The sequence below is a fragment of the Lactuca virosa genome, chromosome 4, assembly GCF_052849685.1.
Source record: "Lactuca virosa cultivar CGN04683 chromosome 4, Lactuca_virosa_CGN04683_v6, whole genome shotgun sequence".
NCBI lineage: Eukaryota > Viridiplantae > Streptophyta > Magnoliopsida > Asterales > Asteraceae > Lactuca > Lactuca virosa.
This window is the reverse complement of record NC_136429.1, coordinates 237,853,364-237,866,547: the sequence shown is the minus strand read 5'-3', so window position 1 is coordinate 237,866,547 and position 13,184 is coordinate 237,853,364.

Below are 13,184 nucleotides of genomic sequence, written 5' to 3'. Positions count from 1 at the left end.
GCAGTGTTAGATGTTGAGTATGAGTTAGTGTTGCATGTTAGTGGTTATTCCAGTTAGGTAGATCTGTAGGACTACCTATGATGTTATATGATTATTGCATGCTCAGTAGTTATGTTATATGTTACATGTTATGTGGGATGGGTTGAGGTTGTACTGCTCCGTGTGGTAGCCAACAAACCCTAGAGTATTCCAGATATGAGCTGAGGGCCAGGCAAGGCATTCCAGACTCATACTGAGGACTCGAGAGCATTCCAGATACGAGCTGAGGGCCCGGTAGGCATTCCAGACTCGTACTGAGGGCCCAGGGGTAATCCAGTCTGTAAAGCTGTGGACCCAGTACATGCTGTTGTTTATATATGTGTTATGTGCAGTGTATCAGTATCTTGGGGGAACTCACTAAGCTCTCGGGCTTACAGTTTCAGTTTATTGTTTCAGGTACATCAGGGGATCGCGGCAAGGCGAAGGCGTGATCGTACAGCTCCTCATGTTTTATCTATGTTTCTAGGAATACTCTGATAAATAATATTTTGAAAACAAAGTTGTAATGTTTTGATGAACTTGACATGTTTTAAAAGTTTAAATTGGTTTGAAATTTTTGGGTGTTACAAGTTGGTATCAGAGCCTTGGTTTGAGTGAATTGGAGGAACACTCGTGTAACTCCAGTCTCAAATCAAGGAAAGGATTTTCAAAATGATTTTTTTTCAAAAGGTTTTCAAAATAAGTATAGGAGGATGCAGTGTGTACGATCAGCCGGAGCCAGTAAGTAGATCCCAAAATACCATACAGTTAATTGATATTGCAATGTTAGAAAAGCATGCTAGTAATAAGATAGGGATCCTCAGGACTCGTATGTTAGAATTGCCTGATCTTTGATGCCTTATCTTATGTAGAGTACCTCAATTGATTGTTTGTGACTCTTTCGCGTGTGAACTAACTATTGGGTGAATACTCTAAGTCACATGCTACATGGGTTAAATGGTCTTAGAGTAAGGGATTTGGTCCTGCTGCGCAGCTCTTGTCTGAGTCCAACCGTTGTGGGATTAAATCTTTTAGTCTAAGATTGTTTAAGCCGTGCGGTATGTGATTGTATTCATGCAATAGTTAACTGGCACCAATGGAGGGTCGTGTGGCAGTTGGTGGATGAGTGGGTAGTGAGAGGCAGGGAGGCCAGTTATGAGATATTTAGCATTCCTCTAGAAGCGAGGATTTAGCGCTCGCTATGCATATGTATATTGTAGGGTGTTGTGGTGATACTTGAGACAAATATGGGTAGGTGCGGAAGGTAGTATGGGCCCGTACTACTGAAAGCACAGGACCCATACGCGTATCAAGGAAGTCACAACCCCCTAGGGTTTGGTTGGGAGTAGGTTCCACGTTGTGTATGCGGATTATCTGATATCTTCCTGGTGTACGTTCAGTATGGTGATGGCAAATCGATTTGAGGCGGGATCCGGATCAGGATCGGGAGCGAGTGGCCAGGATAGGCCGGTATTGTCCGTCGATCAGATACGGGAGATGATTTCCGTGGAGGTTTCTCAGATTTTGCGAGAAGAATTATTCGGTGTCGTGGACCGGGTCGCCGCCAGGGTGATCGCCAAGTTCGAGGAGCAAGTTGCAGCGTTGCAATCTGTGAGAGATGTTGCTACCGGGATGACTACTGGGGGAGTGCCGGTGGTGGGGTCACAACTGGGAAAGAGGAGGAGGGACTTTCAGCAGGGAACGAAGAGTTGGAGACAACTAATCTAAGTATTGGGAGTCAGGAGGGTTTGGAAGTGTGTGGCAAATGTGGGGGAACCCACAGATTTGCTTGTCACAAATTCAGGTGCTACAAGTGCGGAGAGAGAGGGCATGTGCAACGGGATTGCAAGAAGGATCAGATATGCTTTCACTGTCACCAGCCAGGTCATTTCAAGTCCAGTTGTCCTACGTTGAGGACGGAAGGAATTCAGATTCCAGCGGTCATCGTTCCTTGGGAGGTCAAGGTCGAGCCGCAAGAAGTCTCTGGTATGTAATTGGAAAACCCCATTCTGTAATAATATTGTGGTCAAGTCGTCTCTGATTGGTATTTATTTTGTCTTGGAATATTATTGAGTATGGATGAGAAATAAATTCGGGTTATTTGCATGTTTTGTTTGGTCTATGTATTGCGGAGCTTCATGAGTTGTTAGGTCACTAAAAGTGTCAGGAGAATTTATTGTCGGGGAATTTTAAGGGCTGTTATGGGAAGGTAGCATGGTTGGATACCATGGTTGGCGGAAGTGGTTTTGTTCCTGTCGATCTTTTGGTTGTGGCTTCTCAGTCATGGGGATGGGCTTGGTATCGGTTGTAAGCCCAGTGGCGTTATGGATTCGAGTTGTTGATGCAGACCTAGTGAGTTTTGGTTTGAGGCCTCAAAGGCTTTGCTCAAAGCCGGAAATGCTGGTCGCGGGGCTCAGGAAGGGAGTAACGATTATGATCAGCTTGAATTTTGCAGTTGGAAGTAGAATGGATGATTGATGGATTGGAACGTCGTTTTCCAGGGCAAGGGTTGTGCCCTTTCAGTTTTTCGAGCTCGAAGGAGTGAGCAGGCTTGTGATCCCAGGATCAGGTTGTATTCCAGCTCGGGGTCAGTTGGTTGCGGGGATTGGCGACATTATTTCAGCACCGGTAAGCGTAAGTGGGTCGATGTGGCATGAGTATTTTGTGAGGCTCGGTTTGCCTTGGATCTCTTGTATCAGGCGGAAGGGATTGATTGCGCGGCCTATTGCACTTTTGGGATCGTAGACTATGTATTGGGAGTAGTTTGTAGCCCGGTTTAGGGCAGAGGTTGTTTCAGCTACTGCGGTTCAGCCGCGGGCGTTTGAGCAGGTGAGTGAGTCAGGATGCGAACCCTGAATGAAATGATTTATAGAGCTCGAGGCGGGAGACTTTGTTGGAGAACTTTGGGAAGAAGGGTATTATATGGGATGTCTGCGGACAGGGTCCCACAGGATGATTATTCAGTATTGTCAGGATTCAGTGATTTTAGTAAGCGTTATTGATTGGTGGAGGAAAGCGCCAAGGGAAGTAGCTCGTTGTTGAGACATTAGTTGGAGCATCTATTTTTTTTGGACTTCAAGATTTGGGTGTGGGATCATTCGAGCTTTAGGGACTGTTGGTTTCCCGGGAATTCAGGAAGTGTTCATCTAGTTATCAAAAGCATGTGATCATTTGGGATTGGCTGGTAATGGAGCACCAGTTGGAAAGAGTTGGTTGTCATCAAATCGATCGTTGGAAAGTGAGAAGGATTGGAAATTCTCCAACTTCCATGTATTGTGAGGACTTAGTCGAATCTAAGTGGGGGAGAATCGTCCCGGAACGCCGAAGCCGGATCGGTTTTGAAAGTGGGATAAGTTTCACATCGTTGTCAGAAAGAAAAAAAGACAACCCAACTGGCTGATTGGTTTAAGGTTTGTGTGAGTTGGGAGTTCGGTAAAACTCCCCAACGTGTGAATTGTGTCATCTCGGTGCTTGATAGCAGAATTGGGAATTTTCAGATTGAGCGTCATCCATTGAAAGTTTTGTCTGTTGCTGTTCAGATTGCGATTTCAAGAAGGGTCGGGCAGGCGTTAATCGGTGAACCTCCCAGAAAGCGGGAAATTCTCCGAAGGAAATTCAAGAGGCGACAGTTGAGGAGTTAGGAACGCGTCAACAATTTACTTGTGCAGTGTGCTTACATTTCCTAAGCCTTTGGGGTATGTTTCCCCTCAGTAGTGGAATAAACTTTTGATTCTTATCGGACTCAGATTTTCGGTAACCTTGGGAATAATTGTGGAAGTTTTATTGGACTAGCTTTGGTATTAGTAGAATCGGGTCAGTATCAATCCAGTATGGGCTTTGTGGCGAGTGAATGTGGAGTTAGGGATTCCCAATTATGTACATGGTAGTGATTCTTCATGTGTAACGACGGGTATTCAAGGTGGCAATAGGGTTGGTTCGGCTTACGTGCTTGATCAGGTTTGGGATGTAGTTTGCAATTGGATCCAGAGTTCGGCTATCATGCTATTCTAGGGTCATGTGCGATCGTGAGTTGTAGGAGTTTGCTTGGATAGAAACTTATTATATAAGTGAATCGTGCATGGTGGGATTTCAGCATCGTGGCACTGGTTGGTGTGTGAAGGACGTTGGTTAGGTTTTTCTTTTAGACAAGGTTGATAGTTTATCAGGAGCATTCCAGTCATGAGCTGAGGGCCAGGTGGGGCATACCAGACTCATGTTGTGGGCTCAGAGGCAATCCAGACCTATGCTGAGGGCCTTGTAGGGGTATTCCAGTCATAGGCTGTGGGCCTAGTGATCCTAGTAGTTCATTTTTCTGTTGGAGCACTTTCGGAATGGACACATTGTTGAGGTTCGGGCTAGCCGTAATCGGCTGCGAGGAGTCAGAAGAGTTTGTGCGAAATACACAAGTAGGTCCCTGAACCTCAAGTTGTAAGTTTAGACCTGAGTTTGTATATAGTAGTATTTTGATCTATGGAATTCCATCCCGAGGATGACCGGACCCTATGATTGATTGGACCTGATGTGTTTGGTATGCCAACCCGAAGGTTGATTGGGCCAAACATGTGCATGATACGAGGGTATTCCATCCTGAGGATGATTGGACCCGTCGTGGGCATGCCTGGTATTCCAGGCCGAGGCTAATTGGGCCAGGTATGAGTGTTTGGGCTTATGAGCCGGTTATTATATGTATGTGGTTCAGGAACCAAAGGGAACATTGTCGTGTTGATCCAAAAAGGGGTCATCTCCCAGTTTATATCTCGTTGTTCATTTTATCGCTAGGAATTGGTTATCAGAACAAGTTTCTCTTGATCGGGTACCTAATCTCTTGTCGAGAAGAGAATTATAGGTAGCAGTGTGGGATTTGTGATTCCGTTTTCGGGTGGGAAACCCCAAGTTTTTAGCAGTTGAGTAGCCAGTTGGGAGATAGGTGCAAGGAACTCGGCAATGATCCAGTGTGGGTGGTCTGTCAAGAAGCCAGACCATCTCGAGACTCCAGATTTCGGAGTGAGTAAATATGATCATATTGTGAGGGATTCGTTTATTTTCCAGGTTTTAGAACCCTGCGAAGGTTGGATATGGTTGCCTTGGAAGGGGCTAGAGTTTATGCTTGGGGTTGTAGTCGAGTAGTTCAAGTTGTTTGGCGTGTAAGGAATGATAAGAAACGATTTCGAGGACGAAATCAAATTTAAGTGGGGGAGAATTGTAACATCCCAACCGTCAGGTATCATTATTATTCCATTTAGATTTCATGTTTTAAGGTCTACTCGACGAGTTGACGCTGTGACTAGTCGAGTAGCAGCGGGCCAGGACACGTCATTTAATGAGTGACTCGTCGAGTCGGCATGGGGGACTCGACGAGTAGGAGCTGGCAGTGGAAACCCTAAGTTTCAGGGTTTTTGAACCCTATATATTGGACCATTAGCGCCTCCCACTGTCCTCTATCACCCCTTGAGAGCCAGAAACCCTAATTTCCGTGAGTGTGAGCTTGGAGAGTGTTTTGGAGCTTTGAGAAGTGATTTTTGTGAAGGAAACTTGTAGATCAAGAGGCTAGCATCAAGGATTTCATGTGGACCCAGAGTCTACTTCAGTTTGGGCAGGCCTTGGAGGTAATAAGCTGTTACCTTGACCTCTTTTCTTCTAGAATCATTCATATGTGGAGGCTAGGGCTTTCTTTAGTTATTCATTAAGGGATTTTGGTATGGGAGCTAGATCTGAAGCTGAAACTTCAAATCTGAACCTCTTTTGAGTCCTAAGTCCATAAAGTTTCCAGCTCTTGCAAGGATGAGACTCTCCTAAGGTGTAAAGCTCCATTAGAAGCTTAGATTGGTCATTTAGAGCCTTTAGGGCCTTGCATGCGTGTAACGTTTGCAACTTTACGTGATAAACATGCCTTAGAAGCTTGGATCTGTAATCTGGAACCTTGGCATGGCTTAAAAAGTGTCTGCATGGATGAAGGTCTGCAAGGACTCGACGAGTTGCATAGTCAACTCGGCGAGTCATATGAAGATGGTCATGAACTCGTCGAGTTGATGAACAACTCGGCGAGTCCGATGAAGATTGCCTTGGGCTCGGCGAGTCGGCTAAGGTTTTTCCCAATCTTTGGACACGTATGAACTCGGCGAGTTAAAGGGGAACTCGACGAGCCAACCAAGGATTTCACGACTTCTCGAGTTCAGGAAGGACTCGACGAGTCGGTGAACTGCACTCGACGAGTCGAGTCAACATGGACTGTTGACTTTGAATGTGGACTTTGACTTTGACCAAGGGTTGACCAGTTGACTTCTGAGGGTATTCTGGTAATTTGGAAATTTATGATAAAGGGTTGTATGGTAACTATAGGTGGTGGAGTTCTGGTAATTTGGAAATTTATGATAAAGGGTTGCATGCTCAGTAGTTATGTTATATGTTACATGTTATGTGGGATGGGTTGAGGTTGTACTGCTCCGTGTGGTAGCCAACAAATCCTAGAGTATTCCAGATATGAGTTGACGGCCAGGAAAGGCATTCCAGACTCATACTGAGGACTCGAGAGCATTCCAGATACGAGCTGAGGGTCCGGTAGGCATTCCAGACTCGTACTGAGGGCTCGATGGCATTCCAGATACGAGCTGAGGGCCCGGTAGGCATTCCAGACTCGTACTGAGGGCCCAGGGGTAATCCAGTCTGTAAAGCTGTGGACCCAGTACATGCTGTTGTTTATATATGTGTTATGTGCAGTGTATCGATATCTTAGGGGAACTCACTAAGCTCTCGGGCTTACAGTTTCAGTTTATTGTTTCAGGTACGTCAGGGGATCGCGGCAAGGCGAAGGCGTGATCGTACAGCTCCTCATGTTTTGTCTATGTTTCTGGGAATACTCTGATAAATTATATTTTGAAAACAAAGTTGTAATGTTTTGATGAACTTGACATGTTTTAAAACTTTAAATTGGTTTGAAATTTTTGGGTGTTACAGTTCGTTTCATGGAAGCTTCAGAGAAGAGACATGATGATACTGATGCAGCATTGAAGGATCAAAGAAAAATGATGATGGAACACCAGACCTTGATGAAAAATCATCAAGCCATGATGGTTGACCAGCAAAACTCACTGAGAAATCAGCAAGCCTCCATCAATAACCTTGAAGCTCAACTTGGCCAACTTACAACTTTGGTGAATGAGAAGCTATTTCCTCAAATTCCTGAAAAGAAGACTCAATCCCATGTTATGGCAATTGATATTGAAGAAGAGGCAATCTCTGAGTTTTTAGAAGCCCTAGAAGTGGAGCCAAAGCCATCCGGACCAAAGCCAAAGAAGACGAAGCTCGAAAACGAAAATGTTGCTGAATTACCAGACTCACGTCGTGAGCCCGCCATGCTCACGACGTGGGCTCAGTCTGAACAGAAAAATCCAGATTCCGTTCCGGTTTACCGACCGCCTTTTCCATATCTGTTTCGAGCACATCTCAGTCCACTGGAAAGGGAACATCTGGAGTTTATTCAGCAAATAAAGGGTATTCCTATTAATACCCCTTTTATTGATTCACTTTCAAGAATTCCAGAATACACGAAGTTCCTACAAGATCTTGTAAACACTCGTCAGCAACTAAAGAAAAATTCTAAGGTCATTCTTAGTGAGAAAAGCTCAAGAGATGTATTGGGAGAGATACCTAAGAAGATGGGAGACCCTGGACGCCTCACTATTCCGTGTGAGTTTGGAAATAATTTGAAGACTTATGCTTTAGCTGATTCTGGGGCTAGCATAAATTTGATGCCATTTTCATTCTATCAAAAGCTGAATATTCAGAAAATGAAGGCTAGAAAGATGACCATCCACATGGCAAATCGCTCGGTGACGCACCCAAGGGGAATTGTAGAAGACATCCTTGTTAAAATTGGGAAGTTTGTTTTCCCAGTTGACTTTGTGATTATGGATATGAAGGAGGATGCAAATGTCCCAATCATTCTTGGTCGCCCTTTGCTAAATACGGCTGGCGCTTTAGTTGATGTTCGTGAATCCAAGCTTACATTGAGGGTTGGTGATGATAAGGAAGATTTTGGAATACAAGATGGGTTTCAAGGATATGATGTTAACAGTGAGGTGTTCAATATTAATGATAATAATGAACTTGAAGAATTAGAAAAGCTCATGGAGGAAGAAATCAAGACAATTCATCAAGTCAAACGCACCAAACCGAGAGCATCCATCCCGTTCTTCGTTGAAGTCATTACCTACACAAAACCGACAACTTTGATAAGTGAGGAAAGCGAGGAATTGTCGAGTGATGAAGACGAAGCTACTTCCAAGGAGACGAGTCCATTGGTGAAGGAAGAAAATATTCCTAGGGAACTTAATAAAAGTGAAGAAAAATTGGAGACTAAAGGGATCAAACGCAAGCTCGATGGAGACGAGACCAAAGCTAAAAAGGAGAATTCAAAGAAGGCGTACATTTGACGTGTTCAAGCGTACAAGAGGCGATGGAAAGAACAGAAGGTGCAGGTGGTGGACTCCTCTAATAGCTCAACGTAGGAAGCACAGAGTCCGGCTCACGACTTCATAAAAAAGAAGCGCTTCTCGGGAGGCAACCCGAGTTTGGTATGAATTTTCTTTTCTTTTTAGTTTTTGCATTTTTATTTTTCTAGGAAAATCGATCATATCATCTACATCATTTTATGCATAATTAAACACTGAGTGTGGGGTCCCTAGAAAAATTAAGATTAAGAAATATAATTAATGAAGTGTAGGATTTAAATGTTAACCAGAATTCACGACGTGAATCCTCTAGTATCCACGACGTGAGTTACGTAAAACTCACGGACATCTGTTTTCCGGCCCAATATATGTTATAGTCCATTTATTATTAATAGAATGGCCCAAATTTTCAGCCCAAAACGAACTCACGACGTGAGTCTGTGCAAATTCACGACATGAATAGTGAATAGCACGGGACCACAGATTAAAGACAGAACCCAATTGACCTAATTCATTTCTTTATCCCCCACGAAGTGAACATGTTCCCTCTGGTCCCCCTTGTTCCGCTTTCGGCCGCCACTACTCAATATTCCACTTTTGCTCACGTAATCTTCCTCTTAAGGTATTAATTTTTTATTGCTAGTGATTAATTTTGCTTTAATGTTAGAGTTTAGGGCTAGGGTTCAGTATTTGGTTAATTGTTCATACATGCTTTAAAATTCGTGTTTTAGCTCCTGCATGATGAATTATTGTGTTTAGATTTGCCCTAGGGATAACCCCCATTGAAGTTGTTGGACCGATTAAAGGACTGCCTTGACCGATTTTGACTTCGTTAACGAATTCACGACGTGAGTCCTTGGTATTCACGACGTGAATCCTTGGCGTGACCATTACAGTTTTCTGCTTAGTTCTAATCTATTGGGATGTTTTGTTTGTGGTTGTTTGATGTTTATTTTTGCAAAATGGGTCCGAGAAGAGAGGTTCCACTAGGGGTGGGTAGTTTGCACCCATTTTACGTCTTCCCAACCACTTTGCCTCGGGATATTTTGACACGGTGCAACAACCGGTTGGGGTGGCTTTACAACCGTGAGATTGATGTTTCCCCTACAGTTAATTGGGCAAGGTTAAGGGAGGTTGGGCTTGTTGATCAAATGTCCCAGTATCTCACAAAAATATTTTTGGGAAATGGATTTTCATTTACGTGTAAAGGATGGAACAACTTGTTCAGAATTCAAGAAAGGGTGTACAAAGAACTTTGTGTGGAGTTCTTTGCAACTGTGACATTTCATGAAAATGTCCAAGATCCTACCTTTCAGCGAGCATTGGTTTTCCGTCTCGGGGTCGAATACCGAGAGTGTAGTTTGGTAGAGTTCTTTTGGCGTATGGGGTTGTACGAGGCGCATGAGGCCATGACTCCTGAGTTTGAGATGTTTCTGAGGGAAGCTGCCTGAGGGTATGAGAATGGAGTTTCGGGGATTGGTTTTTGGAGCAACATTGCTTCCGGAGTGTTTAACTCCGGGATGTCACCAGAAAGCAGCATTAAGTCACCCATCCACCGCCTACTCCACCGCCTTATCACTTTTTCCATCCACCATAAACGTCATGGGGACAAGGTTACAAAGATAAACTTGTTCTATTTGTGGACAATTTTACAGCCGGGAGTATGCTGCAACATTCCATACTTCTTGGCCCGCTATTTGGCGGAATTTGCTACAAGTTCCCACCACGGGAGCCCCATTTGTGGAGGCCATTTTATTACAAAATTGGCCCGGTCTTATGGTTTGATTGTTCCCGACATCACCCGTTCGTTGACTTGTATGGAGGGAAACGAATTCACTATGGGGTATTTGGAAACAATGCGGGTAGTAAAGAATTATGGGTCTCATTGGGGAATTCTTCATTCGGATGCTGATGATGGTGACGAGCAGCAAGCTGATCAACCTGAGCCACAACCACAACCACTGCCTCGATGGAGGAATGTTAGAGGTCGAAGAGAGAGAGGGCAGCCGGTGCATCAAAATGCACCCTTTGGAGAAGCGCATTTTGGAGGAGATATGGCGGGATATTTTGATCAATTATCCTTGAGTACTAATTGGATCGGGGGTACAATGGAGAATATGGTCCGACATTTTGGCATTGAGCAACCACCACACTTGGGGAATCAATACCCCATTTTTCCTACATGGAGCTCTTATCAGCAGTCAAGGGGAGACGAAGCGGGCACAAGTGGAGCGCATAACGATGCAGAAGATGATTGATCGTTTGCTTTTATTTTGATTAATTAGTTTTAGTTTAATTTGGGTTGTGTTTATTTTGATCTTGTTTGGATTGTTAAACTTTTGAACTTGTTTGTTTTGATATTATGTCACTTCTGTTTTTCCTTTGGTTGCTTTATTTCATATTTGCTAAAGGAGTCTCGGAAAGGAAGGTCGAGTCGAGAGCGTATGTGTCTAGCCAAGGGTTGTCTAGAGTCTAGAGTCGCGAGTCGAGACCCACAATTGAAAATAAGTGTGGGGTGAGTCGAGAGAGAGGATGAATTTAGCGAAACGTTATAGAGATTCTGCATTTAGAAGTGTCTTTATCCATTAAGATATTGGGGTGGAATGCTAAAATTAGTAAGAAGAATAGGCAGTTTAAATTTTCAGACGCCCAGTTCTCACATCGTGAGGCTATATTCCTCACGTCGTGAGTTGGGTTGTGAAGAATTTCTGAATACGCATTACAGCGTCTTCACGTCGTGGGACATATTACTCACGTCGTGAGTTTTCCATTTTCACCATATTGAAGCCTTTTCGTTCCTATGCATTATACGGATCACCACCATTACATTTGGAGTTATTATGAAGACAATTATGGCTCGTTTCCTTCGCTGTATAATGTGGCGTATGCTTTCCCACGTTATTTTTCACACTTTGGAGTCTTGCACCACTCTTTTTGAAGATTGAAGTTTCGTTTTGTTGCTTGATGGCTCATTTACTTATTTCGCGAGTTCAAGTCCAAGTTCCTAATTAGAAGTTCCATATTCGAGATGCACATTTCGCCCACACATCTGGAGTTCGATCTTGCCACTACTATCCCAGGGGAGTCTGTTCCTTTTTCTCCCTTTTATTGTTTGTAATTTAGTCTATGCATACAATGGGGGCATTGTATGAAATAAGTGTGGCGTAGGGGGTCGAAAAAGTAAATTGCTAGAAATTAGTAGATTTAAAAAATTTTAGAAATAGATTTGAAATAATATTCTAAATAAAAATTCTAGTTATAATGATAATCTAAACTGAAGTTGCTAGTGTTATATGGGATGATCTGATGAGAGCTCAAATGTTTAGTTGAGCCAATACACGTTATAGTGCATTTGTGGCCTCCTTTATTCTAGTGAAATCATGGGACAAAAACACAACCTCGCTTAGTTTGAGGGATGCAATATGTTTAGCAGCCTGTACTTGAAATGTATCCAGGAAAACTAAAACCTTAACCAATAAAGGTTGAAGTTAAGCGCCCCTACTTAAGCATGTAGGTTTTGAGTGAAAAAGTGAGATATTTATAAAAAAAAGAGAGAAATTACCAAAAAGTGAAAATTTGAAGAATTTTTGGAGCTATAGAAGTATCAAAGTTGAAGATCAAAGATCAAAAATTCTAAAAATTGAAAGTTGAAGATACCAGAAATTACAAAAGGTGATGAATTCAAAGTACAAATTGAAGATCAAATGTCAAAGAAAGAAGAATTCAAGAGCTCCATTGTGGTATCTTAAAGTTGTAATTCTCTAGTTTATGTATGCTTAGGTAGCTTTACAAAAATACCTAGAGGTTAGAGAGATTGTTGCGGATGGATTCGGAGGGATGCATAAAATGAGCATTGTTCAAAAGAAGCGGGCGCGTGTTTATGAGGATTGTGAGTATTTAGAATTGAGGGGGGTTATTTAGGAAACATTTTAGACACAAATGCACGCGTTGAGGTCTTGGCATAATGGCTGAGTTTGAGTTGGATCGTTCTATGTGATGTTGGTGATTAAGGTTTGAATTAAAAATGAGGTTTGCTTGAGGGCAAGCAAAACATAAGTGTGGGGTATTTTGATATTGCCATATTTATACATATTTTTAGGCAATATTTAATTACATTTTTATTAATATTTTGGTTATTCGCATAGAATTATGGTGCTTATAAGGATAAATTGTTATTTGCAGCCAAAGTAGGAGCATTTTCAAAGATAATGACTGAAATTGACAAAACATGGAACTTTGGAGGCTTGAAGGAAAGAAGAATGGAAAATTCAGCAAATGACGTACTCACGACGTGAATAGTTCATGACTCACGACGTGAGTGGAGAATTCTAGAAGATATGCACCGGATGGAAGAAGTGTCCTTGCCGAATACGCTTATCTCATATTCACGACGTGAGACTTATTGGCTCACGATGTGAACGGGGTAAAATCAGAAATTATATATATCCTTGTCCATTACGACTAAAAGAGACTTTTGGTGGACAGAAGGCAAACCTAGAGACGATTTGAAGGAGAGAAGAAGTTCTGGAAGAAGCTTTTATCACCTAGGGAGAGAAAAGTACATCAAAAGTTTATTTGTTTGGTACATTCATTATGACTTCTATTATGAATTGTGTTTGTTTATTAGTTGCTATGAGCAGCTGAATCTAGCTACTCTTGTTTAGCTAGATGAAGCTTCTAACTTATGGTTTAGCTTATTGATAATGGATTTGCTTA